This window comes from Phodopus roborovskii, unplaced genomic scaffold, assembly GCF_943737965.1.
Source record: "Phodopus roborovskii unplaced genomic scaffold, PHOROB, whole genome shotgun sequence".
NCBI classification, from domain to species: domain Eukaryota; kingdom Metazoa; phylum Chordata; class Mammalia; order Rodentia; family Cricetidae; genus Phodopus; species Phodopus roborovskii.
The window spans coordinates 10620341-10647365 of record NW_026126447.1 but is presented as its reverse complement, the minus strand read 5'-3'; positions in this window follow the sequence as shown (position 1 = coordinate 10647365).

The window sequence follows — 27025 nt, the reverse complement described above, 5'->3', positions numbered from 1 at the left end:
GGGTTGGGAGGGGAGGGTGTTTAGAGTGCATGGGAGAGAGCAGAGAGGGCAAAAGGGAGGGAAGGAGGGAGGGAGGGCTGGAGGGGAGGGAGGGAGGGAGGAAGAGGGAACTGGGATCGACATGTAAAATAATAAATTAAAAAAAAAAAAAACGCTTTGACTCCAAAATTTAAGTTTAAGAACAAGTTACTGGGGAAAAGTATTTCTAGTTTTGTTTCCACAGAAAATGAAAAGATGTGGATTCCTTACAGACTAATGTGGTTTGATCACACCAGACCGCCTGAAACAGAGTACAAGCTGATCCTACATTCCAAACAGCTGGACAAAACAGCCCTACAGACTACAGCTAGGATATCTGAATCTTCTTCGAATCCCCCAAGACAGCGCCCCTTACCAGCAGGAAGTAGTTTGGAAAGAACAAAGCCCAAATTCCCAAATATTGTGTATAAATGTTTGTTTTCATTTAATTGGACTTTGTTATATAAAATTAAATAAAAATAAATAAATAAATAAATAAATATAATTGAACAAGGTGGCCATGTCCCTGCCCCTGTAAGCAACAGACTTTAGCAGTTTCAGTCACATGGTTCTGGAGTTATGGCTATGGAATTTTCCCCTGAGACCAAGGAAAAATGCTGAGGCCAGGTATGTGTTGGGGTGTCCCTTAATGGAAGCCTAACAGAGAGGCCATTGTAAGAAGCTGTGAAGTTGAAACCTGGATTGCCTTGGAGACCCCAAGATGTTGTCAGAGCTATGGGATACCTGCTAAGAAAAGCTGCTAACAGGGAATGGAGCAAGCCCCAAACAGAAATGTACGTTACAATCAATAGGGCTGAACAGAATTGGGGATCTGAAGAGCATTTTGACATCACACATAGAGATTCAGACTTTCAAGTTTTCTCAGCTGGTTTTTGATCTTCTTTGGTTCAGTATTTCCTCATTATGTTCCTTTTCTAAGTTTTGAAGTAGTAATGAATATCCTGTGCTATTATATGTAGGAACTATGTGATCTGCTCTTTGATTTTGATTTTATAGGGGACTACAGTTAAGAGATTGCATGAAGAAATGTTGAACTTCAGACCTTTAAACATTGTTGAGACTGATAGACTATGGAGACTACTGAAATTGGACTACATACATTTTGCATTACGGTATTGTTACAAGCTTATGGACCCAGGGAGTGGAATGTCCTGATTAGAATGTAATAAGTTCATAGTGAGTGGCATTATTGGGAGGTGTGGCATTGTTGAAATAGGTGGGCCTTGTAAAGGAAGTATGTCATTGTGGGGGCAGGCTTTGAGGTCTCTTTTGCTTAAGCTTCTCTCAGTGTCACTTCTATTACCTGTAAGATGTTGGTCTTTCATGTCTCTAGCATCATGTCTGTTTGCACATTGCCATGCCCTACCATGATAATGGCCTGAACCTGTGAACTGTAAGAAAGCCACCCCAATTAAGTGCTATTCTTTATAAGAGTTGCCATGGTTGTGGTGTCTCTTGATAACAATAGAAATTCTAAGACAGAGATTTAACAAAATATGAAAAAGGAATTAATTTGTTTTATTCAAATAAAGAAAATCAGAGTTATAAAGTGATTTTCCTAAAGTCCATGAATGTAAAACATAATTCTCATTTAAAATATAAGTGGCTATGGCCTCACACATGGATCCAGGTTGATACCTGGATCATGTTCCAGTTTTAAAAGCCATTTCATAAAGACTATATGTCACAGAACAAAATAAAGTCACATAACATGGCATGTTTCCAAACTGGTAGGATCATAAGGTATGTGGCTTAGAGTAATGTGGGAAAAACTGTCACAGGCCCATGATGCTATCTGATGACATTCTCTGATTTTGAATTGGTAGAAGTTTGTAGTAGCCAAGTAACTTCATTCCAAATGATGTTACTGTATTATCCAAGGATGTCATGTCACACATGGGAGAGAATGGACAAGGAATGGATCTTAAGGGTGCTAAAGGTAGCCCTAAGTAATTTGGGTATGGATCTGCAATATTTCAATTGTCTCTGATCACAAAGTTCTTATCAGTCAGCCAATATTGAAGAGTCTTTAATAGAAATATAGTTCCTTGTCCAGGGAATTTTAATTAACACATCATACTTTTATTTGCCCAGAAACTTGGACAAGACTAAATAATAGGCAACATCACTTTAAGTATATGTGGCAAGCATTTACTACAATAAAACTATTATTAAATAAAACAAATTAGATATATTGAGAAACTATGTCATAGAACCTCGTATAGAACATGAATTAACAAATGTTTGGAAATATAGGTAGAAAAAGAAAGAAAAACACAAAAAAGTTTAAAATTCAGCAAAATTAGCATTTGATCAAATTTTATAACAGCTAGAAACACCACGAATTCTTTAAAAACTAGATGTCCTGGAAACACATCATATCCATATTCAACATTTTGAAAAATGCATTAGATCCTCAGGCATCCTTTGAAGACTCCCATGCTTTGTGCAACAGCAGTAAACAAAGACACATTCTAAGGCAGGATACTGTTTCCTTTATTTTATCTGAGGAAAGAGACTGTTCAAGCAATAAGATCCTCCTCAAACCTCCCTTCAAACTAGGGAGGGCCTCGAGCCCACATTGCTCACCCATAGCAAATGTCTCACATAAATGGAACCCATTACACTATAGAAGACCAACTCTAAAATAATAAAAATTACTTATCCTTAAAGAGGATTAAATGCACCCTCAAAGCACAGAACTCCAAGTAGCTGAAATTCTGTACATTTGCATGCACACATTTAAGCAATAACAGTTAAGCAAAACACACGCTATCAGAAACACATCACTGATCAACCCAGCAATTTTGCTGTCAGCTACAATGCTGCACTGGGAATCTTATAGAGTATGCTTCCCTGCCTTGACTCCACTAACCTAAAGTCCTTTATCTAGAAGTGAACACTTTCCCAAGAGAGTGGAAGCTGCTTTATTTCTTAAAAATAGGATAACGACACATGATTGTATGCTAGACTTTAAGACCCTCTACCACACACACATAGATGTCACAATGAATTTCATGTTCTTGAAGAATATAGCTAACCAAGGGTTCTCACTAGCTTTAAAACTAAATGAATTTTAAGTAAGACAGCATTGATAGTCTTAAAGGGAATTGAGAAAATTCAGAATCTTGGTGGGAGGGGCCTGAAAAACTGGGAATAGGAGTTTCTTTTTACACGGTCTAACTTACTAATAGTGACAAGGGCAATCCTGGTTGCACTTCAAGTATTAAGTTTTAATGACTACTGCTGGGATATTGAGCACTCCTTGATCTGAGTGTCTGTGGTGTCATACTTGAGGACATCTGCAGATTAGCTGAAGAATAAGCACAGAATGAAGGTTACCACACTTGGAGTGATAGAATAGCCATAAACTTCATGGTGACCCAAGGTTTCTGTTCTCCAGCTTTTCGTGGATGAATGAGTTTTTCTCTTTTGTAATCATGTGTTTGAGGAAAGCAGAGTTTCAGCAAACAAGAAAGCAGCAGCACCATTTAGATAGCCATAGGAAACAGTGTCCCTCTTCATGTACAGAAGCCAAGAGGATGCTACCATGGGGCTCCAGCGATGAGTTACTTGCTATTTCTCTCCCCTTTAGCAAGTAAAGAGAATGTCACCATTGGACTTTGCAGTAATTAAAGTCTTGACAGCTGGAGGCCACCTCTTCAGGGTTCAATGAACTAACATGATATTTCTGCCTCTTAATGAGGATTCAGGAGTCTGCTCAGGGGACATATGTTCTTTCCATGCCCATGGCCTCAGCAAAAGTGTCCTGGCTGCTATTCACAAAACACAGTTCACCATGAGTTGAGCACAAGTCTTTTCCCAGATTGCCAGAAGAGCAAGCTTGTTCTACTTCCTGGCCTCAGACGTTCCTATTGGTACATATTTAAATTCCCTTAATCTATTCTCCATGTGGTCTATGTGTTAACCACAGTTTTGTCTTTTCTTAATAATAGCAAAGACAGACTCCTCTGCCCCCTCCTTAGGCTCATCACTCTTTCACTCAGACCTGTACTTCATTAAGAACATCTTCTGTGGGGAAGACAGTCTCAGTTATTTGGTAATAGAGTTTTATACATGATGGGCTTAGAGTCAGATAACAGTTTTGTTGTATTAGTGTGGGAATGAGAATCTGTCTTCCTCCCTGACCCATAGATTAGGCCATGCTTGTCTAAGAATATGTCAGAAAGGCTTAAATCTCCCTTCATTTGCATGATGAGGGGGCCTAAAAGAAGCAGCTTGGCTATTTGAGGCAAAGTATTTAACTTTGAGTCTATGACTATACTGCAATAATACTCAACTAAGTTCTATTTGTTCCCCCAGGATACATTTGGCACAATCTGAAAGCACTTGTGGCTGTGATAACTGGAAAGTCACAACTGGGAGGAGGCCAATGACACTGCTAAACATCCTACAATGCACAGGGGAGCACTCCTCTTTTACCTTGACAAAAAAGAATTACTGTGCTTAGAATGTCACTGTCTGATAGAAACTAAGGAAGTGTCTAAATCAGAGTGAGAGAAAATTGTTAGTATTGTACAGTTATATTAAAGATTTTAAACTATAGAAAACACTTATATATAGAATCAAGACTTTTTTTTTTCCAACTTCTATTTGAACCCCAGTATCTGGAAACTAGGCTCTTAATATACTTGTTTACAGTTTAGGCCACACTTAGCTGTGCTGAGTCCCTCCATAATTTCAGGGGATATGTCAGGCAGTTTTGGCTCCTTGCACATGTAGTTTCTCTCCAGGATGGTGCCTTGGTCTTCAGTCATTCCCAGGCTAACTAATACTACATTGTAAGGAAATAACTGACAAAAACTACGTAAGAATAGAAATACTTATTTTCGATCAGAGTTTGAGGGAACAATCCATTCTGGTGGCAAAGTCATGGCAGCAGTGTGGGAGACAGCTGGTGGTATTGTGTCTACAGTCAGGCTGTTGAGACTAATGAATGTTGATGCTCAGTTTGATTCCTCCTTTATATCAGTCAAGGACCTCTACCCATTAGGTGATGAGATTAAGGGTGGGTGATGGGAGATGTCATTCTGTAAATATATTTCTCATACTGGTTAATGAATAAAGCACTGTTGGCCAATAGGAAAGTAAAATAGGTGGGACTAGGACACAAGGAGGATTCAAGGAAGTAGTAGGGAGGAGTCAGCATGGAGAGACTGGGGAGACCAGATGCCGTTCCCACTCCTCGGTAAGATGAGACCATGTGGAAATACTTAGATTAATAGAAATGGGTTAATACTTAAGACAGAGCTAGCCGATAAGAAACAAGTACCTGGCCAACAGCATTATATCAAATACAGAGTATCTGTGTGTTAATTGGGGCTGCCACTGCAGTGGGTCCAGACTGGCAGGGGAAAAACTACTTGTAACAGGTGGATGTTCCCCCTTAAGTTAACCTTTTCCAGATATAACCAGATGTGTATTTCTGTGGTGGTTCTAAAGTTGACAATTGTGGGTTCCTGAGCCACATGGTGGACAGTAGAGAGTTGACCAGACAGCTTTCAGAGAGCACTACAGGAGTGAGACTGCTCCCTACCCAAATAAGGCCTCAGCTCACTCAACTCCATAGAGACAAAGGCCATGTCATTTTAGAGTCACTTATGTGTCTTCTTTCCCACCAGAGAACTGGCTTCCCAGAAATCTTGTGACTGGCAACCTGCTAACCTAACTGATAGGCTTGGAAAGACCCTACCTCTCCTGCAGCACTTCCTCCAGCATGCTTTGGTACTTGAATTGGTGAGCATCATTAACATTTGCCTGTCTTCAATTAGGTCCACATATGCAAATTAAGTGCATTTGCTCTGGTGTTTGAGACTTCTCCCCCGCCCCTCCCCCCACTCTTGAACTATATAAGCTATTCCACTTAATTCAGTGAATGAGCTGTCCTCAATTTTTGCTGCCCAAGATTCTGCTCCTATGGGATAGGTACTCATAGACAATGCTGATCAACTATCTCAACTCCATTCTCTTATCATGTAAACATGTCACTTTAAAACATACCTCTCTCAGCCTAAACACACTGGGGAGGGCCTAGGCCCTGCCCCAATGATGTGACAGACTTTGAAGGTCCCCCATGGAAGTCCTCATCCTCCCTGGGGAGCAATAAGGAGATCAGATAGGGGGTTGGTGGAGAGCTGGGGAGGAGAGGAAGGGGGAACTGGGATTGACATGTAAAATAAGAGTATTTCTAATTTAAATAAAAAGGAAACAATAATAGTAATAATAATAAAAGAACAGTTAAGTGAAAAACTCTAAAAACAAAAACAAAAAACAAAAAACAAACAAACAAAAAAAAAAAACATACCATTTCACTGTATGTCCGGCAGGTCTCATTTTCATCTCATAATGTAAAATGCATTTAGTTCACCTCAAACAGTCCTGTAGTCTTAATCTGACTGTTCAAAAGTTCAAAGTCTTCTTTGAGATTCATGATGAATAGAATGACCAGAAGCTCATTTAAAACCAAACCAAACCAAAATCAAACAAAAAGTCACATAGTTATAATGCACAGTGACACTGCATAAACATTCCCTTCTTAAAATGGAGGACTAGGAGAACGCCAGGAAGGAAAATACCAACAGAAGACATAAACCCAGCAAACAAAAACAGCAAACCAAACTGCTTTTTATTTGGAATCTGATGTATGTGACAGAATAATCAGGAACCCAGCAGCCTTGAGTAACTTCATATTTTTTCAATGCTACCTCTGGTATCATACTAGCCACTCTACCACTCCAACTGTGTTCCATGAAGGCAGCATCTTTCAATAGATGCCCCATAGTTTGAGCATCACCAACATCCTGGTGTCTCAAGTTAAACGTAGACTTTACCTAGGCTTCATGCAATGGCCTCCCAGGGCCTGCTTGCAAGGAACGTGAGGTTGCCCTACATTGTTTGGCCTCATAAGCTTCCTGGTGTCTTAATGTAAGCATTTATAAAGTCTCTCATACATCTTTTATGCCTACAAATTAGCTCACATGGACAATATTGTTAATTCCTGCTCCCAACTAGGGATGTTTCATTACCCCTCTGGATCACAGCTGAAGCATAGGTGTTTGCCTTTAAGGCTAATTGCCAGAGAACTTTTTGTTTGTTTGTTTGTTTATTTTAGCAGAGACATTCTCAGTTCAAGCCCTGTCCCTTCAAATTGCAGGGAATAGTCACATGTGCCTGTAATCGTGTGTGCATGCGGGAGAATCAGGATTTCAAAGTCATCCTTGGCTACATAGTGCAATCAAAGACAGCATGAGTTAAGTAAGACACATTTTCAAAACAACAATGAGGAAATTCAATTAATTTATATCTCCACAATCTGGAGCTTCTGATATGTAGAGGCTAGCCTTAAGACTCCCAGTGCTGAACAGGAGATTTCTCTTTAATGATGCAAATGTCTTTAATAATTACAAACTCTTTCCTGTTCTTCTAGCCTGTAACTTTGAAACCATGCTGATTTTCACACCAAACTGCATTTTTTCCCCTACTTTTTGCTTTGTTGTTCTACAAGCTGCAAACCTGGATGTGAGCACTGAACAGTAACCACAACACAGCTGGAGGCTACCATGTTCTGAAATTTCTTCCACCAAACAAATCGGTCAATTACTTTTTAATTTGGCTTCACCCCTGCTCTCAGGTCATGGGAAGAATGAAGCCAGATTTCTTGATGAAATAGCATGAATGACTTCTATTTCAGTTTCTGATAGAGTCATTATTCTCCTCTGAAATTTCATGAGCTTGGTCGTTCATTGTCCACAGTTCTCTTAGAATTCTGGTGTTACATTAACTCTTTCTGTTGTGTTAGGGCCTTTCTAAACTATAGTTCCAAATTTTTCCTCATTTTTGATGAAAACTAGTTCCAGTGGCCTATGAACCACCTGGCCAGATTAGAGCAGTATCTCCTATGCCTGGGTACCAGGCATAGTCTGCATTAGTCATCGGTTTTCTTCGTAAAAAACAACAACTAAAAGCAACTTAAGAAGGGAAGGGTTTATTTTGCTTCTGGTTTAGAGTGCCAGTGTGTTAGGATAGAGAGGGCTTGGCATCATGAGTGGGAGAAAGCTGTCCACATTGTGTACACAGTCAGGAAGCTGAGATGCTTAAACATTGATATTCAGCTTTATTTCTCCCATTAGGCAGGCAAAGAATCTCAATTATTGGTGGTGCTAACTCAGGGAATTTTGGAAATATTCTTATAGACATACCCAGAGGTGTGTTTCTGTGGTGATTTTAAATCCAGTAAAGTTGGCCACACACTACAGTCATGTATTTCTCTAAGCTGAGGTAGGATGATACACAGAGAGTGTACTTAGTGATAGAGCTAGCAAGCAGGGCTATGAGTGGGAGACGTTCCAGTAGTGAAAGACAAAATAATGTTGATTTTCATAAGAGGGTATGATTGACTGGTTTAAGTAATTCCATAGACTGCTAAGGAATTAGAACTTTTTTATTCAGGGATAAGGCAGACTACTGTAGGTTCCTCAGATAAAGAGCGTGGTTCAACTTTCAGGGATCTATTTATGGAAGTAGAGTAGGGATAGGGGCTCGAGACAGAACCTGTTGAAGCCCTGTTGACTTTAACAAGAATCAAGATAGTACATAATGCTGAAGTTAGTTTTGGGACTTAAACCACAATTACATCTGACTGCATTTCTGCAACCCAAACACTTCACAGACAGAAAGTTGCCAAAAGATGATTCTGAGCTGTAGCATCCTTGTTATGATCTGTTCCACAAATCGGGCAAAGGCCTAGTGATTGAAATAAGAGATACGACAGTGAGTCTTTCCTTCAATGACAATGTCGGAATGCTGAATGCCGAATGCTGTTTATTGAGGGGATGGAACAGCGTTAAAAACTGACTTACAGCACAGTGGAAAATAACAGGATTATCAGGCTTAGCTACTCTCCACAAGGTGTGTGTTATCGAAACAGGAAGGGAAGAATACCAATAACAGCTCTGGTGCAAGGAGTTCTGGCCAACAGCTTCAGGCTTACTCAGGGTGTATGGGGTGGGTGGATGGGGAAGAGGGTGGGGAGGGGGTGGGAGGAGGGGGGCATGCAGGGCCATACAATAAGGAATCGGTTTTAAACTTCCATGTTTATACATAGACACTTGGCTAATGGGATCCTATCTAAACATAGTAATTTACAACAATAATGGTGGTATCAACACAATCAGATCTAATGGCTTGAAGCAGACCAAGCATGATGTAACTTGAGCTTCCTGTAACAAGTGAGAAAGCTGAAGTTCAGAGAAGGAGGAATAAATTAAAGAATTATGCACAGAGTTTATAGCTCCTGGTATAAATGTTGATTTCTAAGTGAGAAACAACAAATCATTTGGTAAAAAGCAATAGGAAAAATTTCAGGGGTCAGTAGATTCTGAAAGTACATACTTAATGACAAAAGAGCACGCAGAAGAGGGCAGAGAAAGGCAGAAAAGGGAAGGTGAGATTAGTTTAGAAGCTGAAAAGAATGGCAACACGTAAAGCAAGAGACATAGGATGTATCTTGTGATGGCTAACATTATGCATTAATTTTAAATTACTATGCTTAAGAGGCCTATGAATCAAAATTGCCTCTAAACTGTAAGCCCTACTTGCCCAAGGACAGAATAGCCTGGAATGCTGGGAACTACTCATGTAATTTCCTGGTCTTGTACAATTTTTGTTTATGCAAGTTAATGGTCCCAGTACCTCTGTAAACAAAACTTCCTTGTTTGAGATAACCAAGATATCTGCTTGCTGAAAAGAATGTAACTGTCAATTTGCATGTAAAAAGGATGTATTTGAATGCACATAGGCAGGATGTGTGCTTGATTACATGTAAACAGGAAGTATTTCAGAATACGTTCTTGTCTCTGATTGCACAAAGGCAGGAAATACTTAGCCTTGTGAGTTTTGCCTTTATAAGCCCTTGAGTAATAGAGTTTGGTGCTACATTTGGGAATCCTGGAACCTAAGTATATCCCTGGTGCCAGAATCTGAATAAAAGCCTCTTCTTTGTTAAAATATATTGACAGTCAGACCTGTGAATTTCTGAATGACTCCAAAACCATAACATTCTCAGTGGTAGTGCATTTGCCTAGCATAAGAAAAGTCCTGTGTTAGACTTCCAGGTAGGTCAGAAAGGTAAAACAAATATGTATCACACTGATGATTTCCACATTGCTTTGTGTCCATCCAGAGTCCCAAGCTTCAAATGTCAATCCTACTGCCAATTTAACATCTTTGCTGGAAGTTTCACATTCATCTTAATCTTCTATGTCTAGAGTTTAGCTATTGGTTCCCAACTCTATCTACTCAGTTTTGATACTGGCAGTGGTTATACCAACTGCATTCTGTTCTCAAACCAAATATGTAGGCAGTAGCTATTGACACTTCTCGTTTCTTTAGGTTCCATAGTTAATCCCTAATAAAGTTTACCTTCAAAACATATCTATGGTCTAAGTCTTTCTTCAGAGCTCTTCACCTTCCAGCTTCTTCAAAAGCTTCAAAAGCTCATTAACATTCCTTGTTTTTTCTTCTGCCTTTGAATCCCATGATACCTTTTCCTCACAGAATCTTCAGTGATCTTTAGAATGCTTGATCTAAATCATGTCACCTCTCTGAATAAAACTCTTTTATAGCTTCCCTTTAGCACATGTAATAAAATTTAAATGCATTTTTTACTTATTTATTTGCATATATGTACACATGTATGTGTAAGAGTGGTTTGTGTGTGTGTGTGTGTGTGTGTGTGTGTGTGTGTGTGTGTATACATATGCTTCTGTGCACATGTGGAGGCCAGAGAAGGAAACTAAGTGTTTGCTACTCCCTGCCTTATTCCGTTAAGACATTCTCTCCCTGAGTCTGGAGCTATTTTGCAAGCCCCAGTGATTCTTCTATCTCCACCCCAAACAGTTTAGGGTTATATAGACATGAGCTGAGTCAGGCCCTGAATTTTCCAGGGGTGCTTGGATATAAACTCAGGTCTTTTACACACTGAGCCATCTCTGAAACACAGAATCCAAATTCTTTATCAGTGGGTACCAGGTCAGCCCTCAGAGATGTTCTTTCTCTGGCTTCCTATCACTCTAACTGAGCATCAGCAGCTACATTGACTACCTTGCTGATTGTAGAACCTTCTGAGATTGTACTGTTGTGTAAGTTCATTGCTTAGACTTTCAGGAGGCTGTACTTTCTGGTTATATACTAACTCATCCAAATAATATTTTAAACATATGCTAATGCACATTTATGTTCTATACACCTAACAATGAAGTGAAGCTGGATGTGAGCCTGAGACATGTAGATCTCTGAGTGTAAGGGTATCCTGTTCTATAAAGCAAGTTCCAGGACAGCCAGGGCTATATAGAGAAACCTGTCTTGAGAAAAACAAAAACCAACAAAGAGCACCAGTGAATATCTTAACTATTATGATTCTTATTAGAAAGGACTCTTCAAAAAGGCTGAAGCTTGCCATTGCCTTTAATTCCTTATTTTGCATATTGTAATTCTTATTATATTATATTATATAAGTTAAATAGTACTTTAAAAATTTATTGTTTCTCACTAGAATATGTTTAAGGTATAAACCTGTCTTTATTAACAGCATTGAGGAAAAGAAGAAGTTTGGTGATTTAATTATATTCAAATAAACCATTATAACTTACTAGAACAAGATAGAAAGCACATGTTAAATGTCAGAATATGGTATCAGTCCTGAGGTTGGTACATTAATATGTGGAGTTTAATTTTTAAGGTAGGCAAATTTATGACTTACCAGATAAGAATAAACTAATGGGGGATGTTCTTCTGTGTGCTCTGAATATGTGTTTCTCTTATTGGTTGATAAATAAGAATACATAAAAATAGTAAACTTGTAATACCCCTGGGCCCATAGACAAAAAGTCTACTTTATTTTAAGTATCTTGAAACAGTTGCAAACTGGAAGGTCCTTTTTACATATTCCCTGATGTTCTGGTTCTTTAAGGGGCTATGAATTGTTAAAAAACACTAAACCTCTGAAACCTCCCCACACCATTCTGATGAGCAGCCTCACTTGGAGTTGTGAAGAAGGTAGCATTCATATCCTTTGTGTTTACCAGAAAAGAGGATACTGAAAAAAAAAAATGGGTTATTATGGGTAGGAGCCTGCACATTGCTCATTGAAAACTTTAATGTCCCTAATGGTCCCATACTGAACTTTGAACTGTGTGCTCCAAAGGTAACCTGGAGGTTACTAGAACCATAAAGATAAATTAAAATGCTAGTCATGTATTTTGAAAGCTTTTCTTTTGTAAACAATAGCCCCTTGTGGTTGGGCCTGATCCTAATTTACAGTTATTTGTAGAAAAGTTATTGCTATCAGAGATAATTGACCCTTGAGGTTCAGTGAGTCCTTAACCAGATCATAACCCTATTCACTATGAAGCACATGACTTTACTCTAAATGCTCTGCCATCAATAATTAAAGAAAGGGAGGAAAATTTCACACTACTCTTCCTTTTATACTATGGAGTTTATTCTGAAGGAAGACAAATGCAAAATAAAAATTTTTGTTGTCCTGCATACATTCATGCCCTAGGGGCACTTAATGATTTTATTTATAGCACAGAAGTGATTTTGAACTCATAGTGCAGTGGAGAAGGAAATCTAATGTGAACATAAGCAGCCAATGGCAACATCAGGGAAACTGACTCAGTGAGTCTTCAATCCCTAAATTTCAAGTATTCTGAAATAAGTAAGGTTTATGGAGTTATATACAAACTATATTTTTGTAAAATGGGAAAGCAATAAGAATTTTTGAGGCTATATATATATTTTATCAGAAGTAATTTTGTTTACAGTTCTGAAGCAGCAGTTATAAATCCAGAACAAGACCATGAATATGGGGTGGGAGTTTAATTGCAGTAAGTCCTCTGACAGTGGAATCAAGTTTTCAGCCATCAGATGGTCAGTTCAAGGAAGCTCTATAGCTTTGTTAATTTACCAGAAATGTGAATGGCATTAACAGCTAGTCTTCTCTGTGAAATCATTATCTTTTTAGGAAAGCAATTCTGGAAGCAGAACTCTTTTGCTTTTGTCTACTGTAAAACTCAGCACTGAAATAGCAGGTGAGAACGAACCCACCCAATGAGCCTCGCTTTGCTGTCAGGCATAGGACAAGGGAAACCCAATACTCCTGAAGTTTGTCATCACTATTCTCCTGGAAACCTCCACAGTGTCCATCGAGGCACATAGCAGCTTGCTCAGACAGGCTTATCCCACTCTCTTTATGATAGGTCACAACATGAGATCCATTCCATATTACTGCATGATTAATAAAAGGTAAAGCTGAACAGCTGACAGAAAGAGTAAGTACATGACATGATGCAGAATATCCTTCACAGAATAAATACAAATAAGCTGTCAAGAAGAAAACATAAGTAGGGTCAGTTAATGCTGGCCGAAATAGAACCTCTTGGGTACTACATCAAATTTATGGAATTATTGAAAGAAATAGGACTCAACAACCTAAGGCTAAGTATATAATTCAAGATGGTGAATCCATCCAGGCAGGAGTAAAGTTACTAAAGACTCCCATGTATTTCTCCTTTCAGCTATCAGACTATTGAAGCAATGGTTCCCCAAGGAATGAGAATTTTGCCCAAAATCTCATGGTGGGAGAAGAAAAGGCTGAAATCTAGGTCCAGCCAGAGGAGGAGTTTGTCTCTCAAGAAAAAAATTCACATGGTTTTGACAACTTGTTAGAATACCATTCAGGAGATCCTGGAGCCAGACAAGGAGAGGACACCGAGTGGTCGGACCACACCACGACGAAGACTGCTTATTTGTGCTGCAACTTGCTATCAATTTAAACATTAACCTTAGATTAGGACCTTAAATACAGACTTCGGCATCACTGGGACCCTTCATTTGTTTGTCTTCCCAAAGTGGTCACCTTGAATAAAGCCCCCCTGCTCTGTTTTCCACAGTTGCTTGTCTCTTTAGTTTGTCTACTGCAGACAGGTGGCTTGGCTGATACAAGGGCTTTGATCCTCACAATGCTGATAACAACTTTGGCATGCTATGACTGGGGAGAAAAAGGCACATTTGGGGTGTCAGCCACTCTCAGTAAGCTGTCCCTGGAAGGGGAGAAAGATTGAATGTCCCACGCAGCTGCTACAATCTCTTTATTGCAGGGGCTTTTCTTATCTTTCTACTTCAGCTGGCAGCAGCTGGTCTCCACATTTATTTGGTGAAGCAGAGAGATGAATACTTGGTCTGACCCTTGGTAAGTTTCTACCTAATCTGTGCACTTTGGCTGTTGCTTCCTTTTAGTTTGGGGATCCCTTTGAGCTGTTTTGGCTCCTTTAAAATCATTTTTTAAAATGCCTGCTATTTGGTGGTCAACCTTTATCTTTCAGTCCTGAGCTGTTTATATGACAGGCCTTATCAATCTGGAAGTTATTTTTGAGTATATTTGGAGTCATATTGAACTACTTGGGTATCTGCCACATGACAGGGAAAAGTTGAAATGTGTTTGTCTTTCTGGGCAGTACTGCTTCTTGCGGAACTATGTGAGACTCAGAAAAACAGGACCATTAAGGGGGATGATAAGGTCTGTACAGCCATGGAAGTATAGTTCATTCATGATGACTGACTGAGCATAGTCTTTTATAATCTTGTGAAAGCAGGGGGCAAAATTGAATCTGCCCCTAGAATTTCTGAAATCAGAGTAGCAAGCCTCTGACCACTTCATTTTGGAATTAAAAACATAAAAACAACAAACGTATTGTATACTAAAATTATGGTCTTTGGCATACATAATTATAAATGTGTGTATGTGTCAGAGGGGAGGGAGGGACAGAGACTGAGACAGAGGGACAGAGACAGAAGACCGAAAGAAAGAGACACAAAGAGAGTAATTCTGGAGATTTTTTTGGTTTTGTTTTTTAAGTAATTTGGTACTACATTTCCATATGGTATTTTCAGAGGTCATTAGTATTAGTCATCCTTCCTTATACTCTCTGTCCACCTTGCCCTTCTATTCCTCATTTAGCCCTCCCGGATCCATTATTCACCTTTCCCCTTTTACCACCTGCTTTCTGTACCCTTCCTTAAATCCCACTCATAGCCTCTTACTAGTTTCCTACTATTGGTTTTCCAAATGAAATGTATGGACCTACAGATTTGAAGCCAGCATTCACATCTCAGAAAGAGGAGGAGTCTAGGTTACCTCACCCAGCATGATCATCTCCAGCTCCATCCATTTACCTGTGAATTCAAATTTTCTTGGCAGCTGAAAAATATTCCTTTGGGTATATGAACCACATTTCATTTTCCATTTATCAGTTTATGGATGTCTATACTGTTTCTATTTCTTGTGGACAGAACAGCTATTAAAACGGAGGAAGAACTATGCTTGTGGTAGTAATAGAGACAGGTCTTTAGGAATAGATCCAGGAATGGAACTGTTGGATAATACAGTAGATCTATTTCTAACATTTTGTGGAAGCTCAACACTAATTTGCATAGTGGTTGGAATCCTACCAATAATGAGCATGTGCACCCCTTTTCCCATATCCATGATGGCTTTTCTGTCTTTTGTTTTATTAATCTTAACCATTCTGCCCAGGATAACATAAAATCTCAGTGTAGTTTTAATTAGAATTTCCCTGGTGGCTAAAGATGTTGAGGATTTCAAAAATATTTCTTTTCTTCATTTGATAATTGTGTTTAATTTTTCTAGTTTATATTCTATTGATATGATACAGTATTTATACAAACTACCATGAGGAAGAAGAGATGGATATCATCTTACACTTACATATCATAGTATATTACTTAGGGAAATCGGATTAGGAACATGTAGGCCAGATCCAAAGAAGAAACTATGCAAGAATGCTGTTGACTGACATGCTCTCCTGCTCTGTATAGCTACCTTTTTCTTACAGATCAGGCCCATCTGCCCAGAGCTGACACTGCCTTGAATTTGGACATCCTCTTCCAGCTAGCAGTCAAGAAACTGTCCCACATATATGCCCGTAGGTCAATCTGATTGAGGTAATCCCTGAATTGAGGTTTCCTCTTGCAAAGTATGTCAAATTCAAAATCAATAATAACTACCTCTGTCAACTTATCAAACATGTCACTTTAAGCCACCCCCTTTCCTGTCTTGTTTGCTTCCAAGACATGGTGTTAATATCATAATAGAAAATACAGTACACCTCAGGCCTCATCATGGAAGCTCCTTCTTACAGTTGATGGGAATTACTACAGAGACCCACAGCTGGACATTGTGCAGAGAGTAAGGGACTTTGGAACAGTCATCTCTAAATGAGATATCATTATTAAAACCCTCCTCTCAAGGCTCTAGGATCTAAGAGGAAGAGTAAATGGCTATTGACAGAGATAATGGATGACTCAAAGAAAACAGTGTCTTTGAAACACAATAGAACTGGCGCACATATAAAAAGTATTTCATATTATGATATTAACATTAAGTCTTGGGGACAAACAATAAAAGAAAGGGTATAACTTAAAGTGATATGTTCATGTGACTCAAAGAGACTATGACAGTATGTATAAGAGTTACATGGGTTCAAGACAGAGGGCCTCCAGCACTAAGGGGGGAAGTGGACACAAGCTCCCACCATTAACCAAAAATCTATCTTCAATTGATACCTCCTACCATAGTGTCTCACTGAGTATATTAACTACCCTTCAGGAAAAAACTGGTTAACACAAATGAACTCAGTAGATTTTATAGACATTTTGTCTCACTTTGCTTTGTTTGAGCATTTCTTTTAATATTATTAATTTTAAATGCTTATGTTGACTTTTTTGGTGGGGATTTTTCGAATGTATTTCTTGTTTTTGTTTGTATTAGAGAGTGAAAAATGTTGGGCAGGTAGTAAGATAGAGATGACCTGGTAGGAAATGAGGAAGGGATAAACATAATAAAAATATGCTCTATGAAAAGAAATGTTTTTCCAATTAAATGAATGTTTTTAAAAAGTTGCAGAAGTATTTTGAAAATTTCAATGCTTTAAAGGTCTTAATGATTCTTTTAAAAGTCCAAAGTTTCTCTATTGCAGGCTCTTATAAAATAAAAATTAAGTGAAATACTTCCGTATTTTTAAAGGAAGAACCAAGGCACAATTGCAAAACTAAACTCAAACACTGGAAATTCTAGATAAATATCTAGCATCTGGGACTCTCTCATGGTCTTATGGGATCCATAATCCTGGGCAATCACACTTTTCTAGCTCTGCCATCTGCAACACATAGATTGTATGGTAGGTTCCACTGAGCTCTACAGCATAACTGTCACTGTTCCGGTCGTCATCCTTTAGTCCTGGAATCTTTAATATGCTGCAGTCTCCAATTCAACTGTGGCTGAACCTTTAAAATGGCCTCTCTCTCCTTTTCATAGCACCAGGCCTCAGCTTTTCTTCATGATCCCTTCAAATCTTGGGCTTCCACTGCAATCTAGGTCACATCCTGGTCTCATGGTAGGGATGTCAACCCTGCCACATTAATGATAACACTCAAATTCTGTCCTTGAGCTTCTTGTGCCTTCAAGATCAATATGTTGTGGGAGATCTTTACACATTACCAAGTTCAGCTAACTCGATTGAGATGGAGATTTGTATCCCCTCTGGACCACAGCTTTCTTATTCAGACCTTTATAAAATGCTACCCAGAAGATTCCACCTCAACGATGCTGGTCTCTTATCAATCACAACTCTTTTTTTTTAGCCTCAGTTTACCAGTATCACTTGTCATAGTAGAGCAAAGATTTCACTTAAGTGGCACAGTTTTTCTTAATCATGGCTGATTATTCAGCCTCAACTGACCAGGAAATGCAGATTTTTGGCTAAATATACTTACTACATGAAAAATGAAGAGAGTCTTCGAGGGATTCATATGCTTCTTTCTGAATGTTACAAGTCAGGCCTCCACCATCTACACTTGTCACAACATTATCTCCTGAGCCCCATAACAGATCATTAATCTCTAAGCACCCACTGGTCCTTTAGGGCTCAAAGTTCCAAAATCTCTTCACAATCCTTCCTGCCCAAAACAAGATCAGTTTAATCAGAGCAATACCACATGCTCCTGGCATCCATTTCTGTCCTAGTTTGCTTTCTATTGCTGTAGTAAACCACTGACCAAAAGCAACATAGGTGGGCAAATGGTTTTTTGGCTTATAGGTCATAGCCCATCATTGAAGGAAGTCAAGCTGACACTCAAGGTAGGAACTTACTAGGGAGGAACAGTGCTTACTGGCTTGCTTTTTTGCATCAGCTCAGCTACTTTTCTTATAAGGATCAGGCCCATCTGCTCAGAGACAGTATGCCCACATAGGCTTGACTCTCATCCATCAATCAACAGTCAAGAAAATGCCAGTGAGCTATGCCAATAGGCCAACATAAAGAGGGAAATTCCCCAAACATGTTCAACATGTTCCTAGATGTGTCAAGTTGACAACCAATAACAGCCATTACAAGTTTCAATTTTTAACCATTTTTTTCTTTCTTGTTTAGTTTTTTGTTTTGATTCTTTGCTTATTCTTGACACCAACTATCTGTCACAATATAGGTTATAAAGATTTTTTCCCATTCTCTAAGCTGTCTTTTCACTGGGATGATGGTGTAACTGGTAGTTTTCACAAGCATTGTTTATTACACTGAGAAAAGTACAGCACACACAATTTTAACAGAACATTTTAAAAATTATTATACAACTAAAAAATATTGGTATAGTTAATTACATTATATAGTTTAGCTCTTAAAGTAGATATGTTCCTACCCTTAATGTAAAAGTTGAATTAACTGAACCCACATTCTTTTTAAAAAGTAAGCTACTCAATCTTTTGTGATTCCTTTTACTCATCTGTTTTCATGATCTTCTTTTTTGCTATAATAATTTTTGATGATATAGTTCCTGCCTCTAATGATGGCTTTATTGCTAATATCTAGATGATACTTTCACATGTTTATTATCACAGATTGATAAGTTCTAGGTGAAAATTCAAGTCAGTTTCTTTAGAAACTGAAAGTGGCAACCATTAATGAGGCCCAGCCATTTCCAGAAACAATGAAAACTTGGTCAAATGAACATCCAAAGGGACTCTAACAGTTTCACACAGACTCAACTAACAATGTGAATACAATTAGTAAAAAAAGCTATGCTGAAGAAAACAGTGAAAGAGGCCTTAGCAAAATTTAAATGAACCGTGCTGTGAATATGAATTCACTTTTACAAATAATTAGATCTTGGAGAATTTTTGTATCAATAGTATCTAAGGTCAAATAACTCTCTTTCTCTCTCTCTGTATATTCTTATGGTTAATAACCTCTGCCATATTTCACTTTGCTTAACTAGCCTAATTTTAAACAACAACCATCATTTTTGTGCATTACATCTCATTAAATATAAGAATTGTGAATATGTTTTAAAGTCCATGATGAAAAATCAATAGAATGACCCTAAACAATGCAGACTGGCAAGTGTAATTTGAGAAACAGGCAGACATTAGCTATCACTTTAACATACATAGCTTTTGTTTTTCTTCTTAAACCAAACACAATGGTTTTATACAAGACCCTGAAAATCATAAAACAATGTTCTTTATTATTCTCTGAGTTGTTAATTAAGTGTAAATGAAATCTTCAGTAGTTTTTAGAGAATCAAAGTTGAGTTTCGGACTAACAAATAAGAATTAGGATCCTTTGACTGGGTATTTTAACCAATAACGTTTTTTACCTAAGTTTTACCCTACCCAAGTTTGGTGATACTAGCTAGTGAATGGACATTTGCAAGCAAGAGCTATGACACCTTCAAGTTATTATTATGTGACAGAAAAAAATAGTTTTGTAAAGTTGGAAATACCTTCTATGAAGTATAAGGAGGAACTTTTGTTTGAAAGATGTTTGTAGAAAGTCCTGAGCTAAAATAATATTTAGTAAGGAAAAGATAACTAAAGGATTTCTCAACATAACTGTGAAATTTGAGAATGATCTTAATTTACATGTATTAAAACTGAATCAGTGTGGCATTAATATTGTAAATGCACTTAATCAACAAAGTTCTAAGATTACCTTTTATGTGGGTATTTTTTTTTTTTTAGGGCATGAGCAGCAGTGCCTAAATAAAACTTTCATAGAATTCAGGGGACCAATGAAATTAGATAATGAAGGCATTATATTAACTTAGCAGTAATTAGTACTAAAATTAAATAGTTTTAAAATTATGAATCAAAGACATTAATATATAGAAGTATTGAAAAAATCTATGACTATTGTCCTTTATGTTAAATAATAATGACAAAACATATGATATTTAACACATATTTATTTCTGAAGTACATTACACCAGCCATTGTGAGATGATTTTATAAGTGTGCTCACTTTCCTTTATAATTTGTGGACATGTATCTGAGGAGTACTATTTTTATCTTGATATTACCAAGGATCCCAGAGGACATACATAAGAACCCAGAACTTAGGGAAAAAGACAGCTGTTTAAGGTGGACCCTGAATGGACAGAGTCTGCCCCCCACTCCAGGTTAGGCCATCTGGCCTTGCTGGCTTCAACTTCAAAACTGCTTTGAAAGTTCCAGATACATTAATTAAAGTAACTGAAGAGCAAACACATAATCTTGAGTCTATTTTTGTCAAACAACCTGCTTTTAAAAAAATGCGGAAAACAGAATTATGCTGGCTTTAAAAGAAAGACAAATATGTAGCTCACTTAAGAAGTTAGGAGGGAGAACAGTGCCCTCAAATGGATGCAAGGACACTCTGGCAGTGATTCTTTAACACTGTGGGCTCTTTGGTTTTCCCCATGTATCCTGCAACCTTAAGGTAGTATCAGGACACCTAGTGACTCTGGCCACATAACCCTACTCATGTACATATGTCTCATTTCAAGTTTATGTAGTGTCTGTTTTTGCCAAGGCAGGCATTGCATGTTGTGCATCTCTGTATCAAGTTGCAATCTTCATTTCCAGCACATGTGAAAATCCAAAATAAGGTTTGCTTGAACAAGAATAGCTAAAATACTAAAATGACAGATCTTCATTTTTTTCCAGGAATGTTCAAAATATTCTTCTATACTGTTTTCTTCTTTTCTCATTATACAAGGAATATTTGTGTAGTGGTTTTGATGACATGTTTAGTGGCCTGCTCTAGATAATGGTCTGGCATTTTAAAAAGGAGTCCATGAAAACAAAAAGAAAAAAAAAAAAACATCTCTAAGGTTTCAGTTTAAACATGAATGAAATCCACCAGGGTGTTAATATGCAGTTACTATGAGGATTACATTGGATTATATTCATTCACTGGTATCAATTGCTTAGTACATTAAGTCAAATTTAATATGTATCAGAGAATATGATTAATAGTAATGAAACACTATTAAATGATAAAGGTCACAAAATATTTGTTTGAGAAAAACTGAGACTAATAAAATTCATTGAGAAGAAATGTATTTGAATTATATTTTCAATCCTTTGGAAAAATGAAAGGAAATAAAACTGCACCATCTATTGTGATGCTCTAAATCCAGACATCTATGTTTCTTTTGAAATAAAGGAACAAAAAATACCTTACTCTTTTTAAGAAATAGAAAGCACAAGATCCTTCAGTCTCTTTTTCCACCCACTTAAGTGTAATTATAAAGTTGGAGATAGAGCCATTTGGAAATGTGGTATTGTTTAAGAAAGGGGAAGGCAAAAGGCTTCATTGCCCAGGGTTGGATCATCAATATCTCCTTAAAGTGGTATTAGGATTTTTTTTTCTATGATAGATGTTCACAGTACACTTGGAAATAATCATACTGAGGCAAAGGGACTGATACAAAGATGTGCAGGTATTTGCTGTTTGTTAACATAGGAGTTTTTCATATTATTTTTGTTTACATTATTTTTCTCAGGGTTCAGCAAAAAAGGCAGCCAGGGTTCCTTGATATAATAATCGCATACTCAAATCTATCTTCTTGTCTGTAGACACTTTGAATCCACAGATCTGGTAGTGGTTGACCTCAAAGTTATGCCCTACTTCTACCTGGTAGACTTGTCTCCAGGGACAAGTCCGTGATGAGTCACAGACCTCAATACCTTCTTACCCCAAGGATGTGGTTAATAATGAAGGTCTCTAGAAAGCCAGAGGGAATATTGAATTTGGGCAGAAAAGATCCTTTTCACTAGGGACCAAATTAAAATATATCCACCCAAGCCCTTATTACTCAAGCAGAATAATACATAAGCATTTCATCTTTTTTCATGTATTCTTTTCCTTTTACATTTGACAATATGGAATTTATTTATATAATAGTACAGATTGAAACTTAAAAGGTAAATAAATTTACATATATTGGGTTGCATGCTTTCTATGTTTTTTTTTTTTTCTTTTTTTCTGAAAAAGATGTACCTGTGTCATTCAAAGTTTGCCATGTTCATGACTACTGTTGTGTGGTGCTTTTACCCAAATTTATAACAAGATCCTATAACTTTACCCTGTAGCCATGGAAACTAGAGCAGAAAAGTACAGTGGGAGCCAGATCTATAATAATGGTAATGGAGTTAAAGGAGGTAAGACAAGGCAGCAGAGCCTTTCTTAAGATCCTAGCTACTAATGTCTCCCTAGCTACAGATGATTTTTCAAAATGCTAGATTATACAAAAAGTGAATGGTTGAATGAAAGGGCAATTCCACCACACATCTTCCTTAAGAATGCCATATATGATTGATTGGGACTTAGTAGTTGATACCACTTACCTCTACAGAAGCCCAAATAGACTTGTTGGTCTCACCAACAGTAGCACGTCTTTCTGGTCAGACTTGCTTTTGGGGTACAAGCCTCTGGTATAAAAACTTATTATTAATTATGAAAGCTTGGACTTTAGCTGAGGCTTGTTCCCAACTAGCTCTTATAACTTTAATTAACTTGTTTCTATTAATCTACATTCTGCCACTTGGCTTCTTACCTCCCCTTTGTTTTGTATGTCCGACTTTCATGTCTCATTGGGATTTCCTATGTACCTTGATTCTTCTCCAGTTGCTCTCTCTACCAGAAAGTTCCACCTATTCTCTCCTGCCTAGGTATTGGCCATTCAGCTCTTCATTAAGTCACTCACAATGACACATCTTCACACAGTGTAAATAAATATCCTGTAACAGAACTTTGAAGAAATTATACTGACTTTTCACAGATTTGATGTTCATTTATTTTCTTCCATAACAATTAATGAAATAATGACCTACATTATCTCATGAAACATAAAGATTTATGTTCTGATTAACTGTCTTACAGGTCTGCCTTCTTTACTTTTGCTAAGTGTTTGTGGTACTAGACATTTTATTGTGGAGGTTATTTTCTTCACTACATTGGAAGAACACTTTGACCAGCGGAATTGGGTTATCATTTTTCTCCATGAGTTTTTAGCTCATAAATACTTATTGTATAGAAGGCTAACTTGGTTCTGTGTTTTAGATGCAGTGCCTGTAAGTGCTTGGCATATCTTTTCCTCTTCATAGTTATTATTATTCCTTTTTCTACTCTTAAAGCCACCAGTTTAAAATGATAATCTGTCCCTCAAAAAGAATTTCTATCTTGTCCAGCATGCCTACGGAATGTCGTTAAATCCATTCAAAATAGAGCTTCAATGTAATAAAAAATATACATTTAAACTTTTACAGAAAAGAAATTCCATTTACAAAAGTACAGCATGGAGATGAATAGAAACCAATTTCTAAAGGGCAGTGTATAAATAAACTCAAATTCAGTTTCTTCATCTTGACTGTCACAGCACACTTCTCATGCCAAGTATGCCAGGACTTTTCTTCACAAATAAGCAGTGCTGTAACAGACAACATTAGCAGGTGATCGTCAATTTGGTTCTGACGATATCCTTCTGAGAACAGGTCTAGATAGCATGCTGAGAGGTCAGACCCACAGAATTCTCTCACTTCAGACTTCATTCACAGCTATGAACCCAGTCACTTAGTGCATATAAATTGGGCTTCTCAAAGCCCCTTCACTAATTGCAATGAATAGGCTAGGTCTCTTCCCACTGTATTTGTGCTTACTGGCTTAGTAGGAAGGCTATCACAACAAATACTGTTGCATGAATGCTTATGTTAAATTCTTAGGAAAGGTATACAAACCCTCCATGCCTTTATTGTATGTTCTTGAAGCCATTACATGATTTTTATAAATGATTTATGTTGATAGTCATGGTTGATCGAAGCCTTTTCATGACACTGGAAAACAGCTTTATCTCTCTCTTGCTGGAAATTCATATATTGTGAGTATGCGTCCAAATGAGAGAAATGTCTCCTGACAAATCTAGTAGAAATATGCAGAGTAGAACAGACTAGAATGTTGAAAATATCTCTCAATTTCGAGTCTTGTGTGGTCAGTGTTTTATAAACTACTTTCTATAAAAAATATTACTGTCTCCTTAAACACTCCTGTCATTATTATAATTTTGTTTTCCTTAGCTTGCTTTTATCTATTTTTCTTTTAATAGTGTTGGGCCAATCACAGGGCTAGAATAACATAGAAAATTAGACATAGCTGGTATATAGACTAACTATACTGTGGAACACTGAAGCAAGGCCATGAAAGTCCAAAGAAATCTCTAGCAGAACTCTAAACAGGAGCTAGGTTAGGCAAAGATGGGCTCTCTTATGTCATTTTTTTTTTTCCTTTTAGGAACAATTAATAAAATAGGTATTTCAATATCTGGAGAGAAAGAAGAAACACACCAACTATTCTGACTGTCTCTATTATTTAATGATGACTCTTGAGAGATGCCCTATATATCTTTCTTTTGTCTTTTCAGCATCTGGGGAAATTCAGATTGAGTTACTTCTTAGACTCAGCTTCAGAATATAGTATACATCTAGAAACTATATAGATATAGTTTTGGCCTTCCCAGGCCCATAGACTTAAGCCTTGTCTTATTTAGTGTTAACCTTCAACTTGATATAGCTTGAAATCACTTGAGAAGGGAGTCTCATTTGAAGGATTATTTAGATAAGGTTAGCATGTGGGAAGGTCTGAGCAGGATTATGTCTAGTATCAAATGATAAAGGAAGGCCAGCCCACTGTAGGTACAATTTCTGTGTGCCTGTACTATAAAAGAAAGCCAGCCCAACACAAGCCCAAGGGTATGTTAGCCATGGCCTTCCTCTGTGGTTTTTGCTTCCAAGTTCTTGCTTGAGTATTTATCCTAAGTTCCCTAAAGGATGGACTGTAACTTAGAAATATGAACCAAATAAAACTCTTGTGCCTCTAAGTTTCTTTTTTGACAGTGTTTTATGGAAGCAACAAAAAGAAACTAAAAACAAGCCTCAAAAATTATCACAGAACAGATATTATTCCCAAGTCCCCAGGCATTTCTAGCATCCTTATAAGTGTAGTTCCTGTCCACTTAAGAAGTTCCCCATACCAACATGCTACTAAAACACTGCACCCAATGACACAACTTAACACCCTACCCCAGTGCCTCAAGTTTAACCACCGACAGCACTGAGTTCATGCATACTTCTGAACTGGATGAGGAGAAGAAAGGAACACAAGGGCAAGAGCACTCAAGTTCGAAGTCTGAAAATACAGAGACAGCTTACCTTAACAAGGAGGAGCTAACGGCCACTAGACTGATAGCTGGGAAGCCAGCATGGGACTGACTCAGGCCCCCCTGAATATGGGTCTCAGCCAGAATGACTGAGCAGTCTAAGAGACCTCAGACAGTGGAGCCAGGATGTATCCCTGGTGCACAAAAGAACCTTGCTAACACATCCCCCATGGAGGGATAACTGCCTTAACCTAGAGACAGGAGAGAAGCCCTAGTCCCTACTTCACAGGACCTGTCAGATCTACATGACCCCAACTGGATGGCATTCCCCTACATATGGAATTGGGGTGGGGGGATGGGAGGGGAGGGTGTTTAGAGTGCATGTGAGAGGGCAGAGAGGGTAAAAGGGAGGGAAGGAGGGAGGGAGGGTTGGAGGGGCGGGAGGGAGTGAGAGGGAACTGGGATCGACATGTAAAATAATAAATTAAATTAAAAAAATGCTTTGACTCCAAAATTTAAGTTGAAGGACAAGTTACTGGGGAAAAGGATTTCTATTTTTGTTTCCACAGAAAATGAAAAGATGTGGATTCCTTCCAGACTAATGTGGTTTGATCACACCAGACCGCCTGAAACAGAGTACAAGCTGATCCTACATTCAAAACAGCTGGACAAAACAGCCCTACAGACTACAGCTAGGATTTCTGAATCTTCTTTGAATCCCCCATGACAGCGCCCCTTACCAGCAGGAAGTAGTTTGGAAAGAACGATGCTCAAATTCTCAAATATTGTGTATAAATGTTTGTTTTCATTTAATTGGACTTTGTTATATAAAATTAAATTTAAAAAAAAAACAAAAAATAAAATAAAATCCACTAGCACTTCGGATAAAATACATTATTAAATGAATATAAAAAAAAAGAAGATAGATGACAGATAGATAGATGATAGATAGTTTTAATTTTACAAACTGAAATCTGTGTCTGCACAGTTTAAATTTTAGAATGAATATAAACTGTATCCTTTGTTTTTAAATGACCAGAAATAAAGTGACACGAGTAGGAGGTGGTTTCCTGTGGTAAAATAAAAAAAAAAAAAAAAAAAAAAGAAAGAAAGAAAATACTGTTCTCTTTCTCTACTGGAGCAAGGTTCCAGGCCCAGAAAAACGAACTGTGCTCTGGGTTTAATTTGAATTAAAAGTAAACAAAATTATTCCTTAATCTCTGCAGTGAACTGAACCATTTCATATCCAAATTGGCTGCAACTATTAAAAGCAGACAAATGGTACATGAAAACCAGGGAAGGGGAGACTCATGGTCATCTGATATGTATGGGTCCCTTAGGATGCAGCCAAAAAGTATCTGAGAGATTCTTGGCGGCAAAGAGATTTGTACAGAAAATCTACATCTAAAATATGAAT